The sequence below is a fragment of the Aethalodelphis obliquidens genome, unplaced genomic scaffold, assembly GCF_003676395.1.
Source record: "Aethalodelphis obliquidens isolate GAN/ISIS:26980383/991018 unplaced genomic scaffold, ASM367639v1 scaffold2, whole genome shotgun sequence".
In the NCBI taxonomy this organism is placed as follows: Eukaryota; Metazoa; Chordata; class Mammalia; order Artiodactyla; family Delphinidae; genus Aethalodelphis; species Aethalodelphis obliquidens.
In genome coordinates this window covers 51,845,002-51,849,742 of record NW_020837946.1, presented here as the reverse complement: position 1 = coordinate 51,849,742, position 4,741 = coordinate 51,845,002, and the positions used below count along the sequence as shown (strand labels likewise).

General features: G+C 42.5%; 1 pseudogene; it reads right to left on the bottom strand.

Annotated features, from left to right (window-relative positions):
• Positions 1-561: 561 nt before the first annotated feature.
• LOC113630858 (importin-7-like) lies at positions 562-4,318 on the bottom strand (annotated as a pseudogene).
• Between the last annotated feature and the right edge of the window lie 423 nt (positions 4,319-4,741).

Sequence of the window (4,741 nt, the reverse complement as noted above, 5' to 3'; positions counted from 1 at the left end):
AAGTCACCAGGTACAAAATTGCTAGCTCATTTTTAAATTAATAACTTGAAATTACCCCTGCCCCCCACCCCATTACATCCCATCTTTTTATAAACAGCAAACATTTTGCTATTTTATACATAGGCTAGCAGGCTTGTTTCAATATGAAAGTGTTAATTCATTTACAGATTTTTTTAATCAGTTATGTAGTGCTACAATAAATGTCCAATAATCTACATAGGAACAATCTTTGATGATGAAAATGACGAAGATTGAATAAGGCTATCGATTACCTTATCTTATTTACATATAAAGGATAGATACCCAATGGTGAGGAAGAGACAGAAATCGGACAAATACTCATAGGTGTAAAAATTACATCTACCTCTGAGCTTATACTGTAAATGACACATTTTAAATAGTCCTGTAGCCCATGCCTGTTTTTTCCTCGGAAGAAGAAAAGCTGCCTTCATGACATCCCTTCTTGTTGCAGATTTCCACAGTGTCACTTGAACTTTTAGTCAGAATCTTACTTTCTTCAAAAAATAAAGAAGATACTCCCTGTCCCCCAGGTTACCTCCCTCCCCCACCAAAATCCTTCTGGATTCATTTTCAGTGCCAAGTTGCATGATCAGGTCCCACCTCCTGGGGTTTTTTTTGTCCATCTATTGATCCGTTAGTTTAGAGTGGATAACATGAACCAGTTCTGGAACCGCTACTAGGAGGAACACAAGCTCTTCACTACGATCACACTGCAGGAAAGTGGTAACTCAATTCATCCCCGGTGCCGGGCCTCCAAAACTGAAAGAACTGGGCACAGCTGGAGCACTGAATTTGTATCCTCCGTGCTTCTCAATCATTTTGGATTCATGGGCTGCTCTTCTTTGATCAGCTAGAGTTGCTATATCCTGTAACAGTTTTCTTTGTTCTTCATTAAGACCATGAGTCAGAGCCTGGTACCACACGGGATTACGATTTTGTATAGTTCGAATATAGCTTTAAATATCTGATACTCATCAACAGGGTTATCTTCATCATCACTGATCGTGGAATAGCCTTCCAGGGCAGTTTCTTCAGCATCTTCTTCTTCCCAGTCTTCATCATCTCCATCTTCGCCCACTTGCTTAGCCAGGATCTCCAAATATTTTTGTCCATCTTCATCAATATCATCTTCATCACTCCCCAGTTCCTCCGATTCATCATCATCTTCATCATCCTGTCATCATCACTGTCATTCTCCTGTTCTGCATGGCAGGCGTATGCTCTTTTTAATCCATTAAATAAAAGAATAAAAGCTGGCAAAATCTGTCCAGAAACCTGATTTAAAACTTGTGGTATTTGTTCCATATCAATAAGAGCACATAGGCCCAGAACACACATCTTTCTGTCACGAAGCCCCAAGAAACAATCAACATCATTAAGCCACTGTGTAATAAAATGATCTGTAACTGGTTCAATATTATTAGGGAAGTGAAAATTTTCTAAGGTGTTGAGAAGTAGGTGTGGATTATAATACAAAGCTGCAACGGCAACTTGCAGGCACATTGTTCGAAGTTCACTTGTCTTCACCTCTCTTGTCAGTCTCTCTAATGCTGCTTCCACGAATAAGGGAATACACTGGTCAGTGCCATGCCCTTTGCACCACAGAATGATCACCTGTAACAATTTTGCTGCGTGACATTCTGCATCTTCTCCTGCAACTCCTGTAAGAAGCTTTTTGCACATACTGTATATCATTTCAAGGTACTTGCTATCAGACAGAAGTGTGTCTGTATCAACTGTTACATAATTATGAAGCAGAGGCATCATATCTGTAAAGTAATCAAAGCCATCTTGCTGAAAAACCTAAAATACCAGAGGTAGTAGCTGCCACATCTGTGGAGACACTTGTTGACATGTCAAACTATGTGCTAAAGAGAAGATCTCCTCATAGAATCCTAAGACATGCTGTTGTAAAACAGTTCCAATGACCTGTAAGCAGATTCCTTCAAGCTGCTGGGTTATTTCTTTGTGATCGTCAACTACACTAAGAAGTGTGTCGATGGTATTCAGGATTCCCACAGCAGTAGCTGCTTTGTCATCACTTCCTTCTTCATCTGGCCCAGTCTGGATTACTTGATTAAATGTCATTGCCAAATGTGTCATTTCTACTGCAATAGGAGTAACTTCTTCACTATACTCGCAGATCATTTTCTGAATTACATTGGCAAGATCATCATTTTCTGTTTCTCTTATAATATGAAGAAAAGCCTGCGTGACAGGTTGGACGAATGGTGTGACGTATTCTTTAGCTTTCTCTTGATAGCTGAGGAGCACTTGAAGCGCAATGGCAGCTTCCACTTTAACAGGCATTTCCCTATCATCAGTCAGACGTCTTCGTGTCAGCTCTAGGGCTGTTTGCAGGTTCTGGTCACTTTGAACTTCACTTCACAAAAATAGTGAAGGACCAGCAAGCGCTCGCTCTCGTGTAGCCTAGTTCACTGCTGAAGAGAGGGAATACATGATTCTGCAACATATATTCCATCTGATCTTTGTAGATCTTTCTCTTCAGGAGTATTTCAGCTAAAGAGCCAATCATATGCAGGGCTCCATCTTTTTCTCGAGGATCAGCATTTGGTTCTGTAAGAATCTGGTAGCAAAATCCCATAGTCTTTTGTAGTACCTCTTCCTCTTACTACAAGCTGTAAACTAAAGTGTCTGGGCAGCAGTGGTAGGAGAGATGAAATCCTCAAACACATCAAACTTCATGTGTATATATTCACAGGGGTCTTCTTGTCAAAGTTCCTCATCAGCATCTGTATAGCACATCAATGGAAAAATAACATCTTGGATAATGCCTTGCATATGAGGCTTCAGATTCTTCTGGGTGAGAGCATGAGAAACTCCTTGATTAATATAATTAAATGTCTGTTGTAAAACTCGAGGAGCCATATATTGCTTCTCCTTGTACTGATATAACACCTTCAATAAAACTTGTTGGACATCAACAGCAAATGCCTTCAGAAATACTTCAGCAAATTCATTATACTCCTTGGAAACATTGCCAGGGCTTCCATATCTTTCAAAAAGTCTTGCTGGGCTTCCCGGGTGGCGCAGTGGTTGAGAATCTGCCTGCTAATGCAGGGGACACAGGTTCGAGCCCTGGTCTGGGAAGATCCCACATGCCACGGAGCAACTAGGCCCGTGAGCCACAACTACTGAACCTGCGCGTCTGGAGCCTGTGCTCCACAACAAGAGAGGCCGCGATAGTGAGAGGCCCACGCACTGCGATGAAGAGTGGCCCCCGCTTGCCAAACTAGAGAAAGCCCTCACACAGAAATGAAGACCCAACACAGCCAAAAATAAATAAATAAATTTAAAAATAAATAAAAAAATACTCCTGTCCTCTGTTTAAAAAAAGAAAAAAATGCTTTGCCGAAAACCTTCAGAGAGTGCAAGGCTTTAAAAAAAAAAAAAAACCCCTTGCTAAGATATGTAAAGCCCACTTCTTACATTTCCACCATGGTAACTTAGGTCTGTCATCTTCTTCAACTTAAAGTGTTTCATTAGGTACATCCCTGTTCACAACAGTCGTTAAAATTTTTACCCATTCTGTCAGGTTCTGTTGGTTTATAAGCTCCAGTGGTAGTGTATACTGAACAAGAGCATAGAAGATCTTAAAAATTTGTTTCTGGATGAGGACAGATTGATCAGACTGATCAGAAAGAAGCTGGATAAAACGGTCCTTTAGAACTGGCAGGAAATATTGCACTGCTGCTACCAATGGACTCCGTTCCTCTGGTTTCTTATATCAGAACTACAACTGGCACTCTGACAGAGGTTGGAGCAACAGCTGGAAGATTCCTTAGCAGGAAGATGGGTAGTCATTTTTCACAAGCTGATAGAGGCAAAGAAGAATTCCTAGCCAACATGCACTGTTATTAGACTGAAGGTAAAAGCCAATTTTGTCCACAATGGCAGTCCAGCGACTTGGATAATCAGGTCTGATGATATGATGAATGCATGTAGTGATCTGTACCCTGATGAACTCAGGAGAGTGGATAATGACTTCTACAATATTTTCTCGAATACAATGTCAATCTTCTTCTGGAATAGTATAAGGGGATATATCCCCTGGTGCCGTTTCCCGATCAGGCCAATACTGTGTTATCATATTTTTCAAATAGATAACACCTGCCTGTCTCACAGGTAAATCCAGTTGTTCTGACATAGTAATCTAAAGCAGTGTTGAAACAAAATTCAGAGACTTTTGTGCTTCATTGAGCTGGCGCTCCATGGCCTCATGCAGGGCTGGGTCCATGGTGCCCCGCAGGGCTTCGATAATGGTGTTGGGGTCCATGGCAGGGTGGACGCAGTCAAACCCAGGGGTCGGGTGCTACTGGCCCAGGAATAGCGCCCCTCACTGCACACATGGACCTGCCATGCTCCGCAGCGGCAACCGGTGCGAAAGGAAAGAGAAGCGCCAAGGCCACGGATAGAACCTCTTCTTCTCGGCATGGAGGTGGGAGATGCTCCAGCCACTTCCTGTTGGCGTGCCTGTGGAGCCCTTTGGGAGATGTAGTCCACTTGGGCAGTCCGCAGCGCACGTGGCCCTGAGCTGTCGCTCCTACAGACAAGACCTGCTGGAATCCTGTTAAGTGTCACTCAGAAATGTTCATCAGGAGGGTAGGTGTCCTTAGACCACCCAAGTAAATCAATGGCTCTCTGGTCTTGGAGAACAAGATTAGCCAATTCTCTTGTAAGGGATACATAGGTGGAGCCA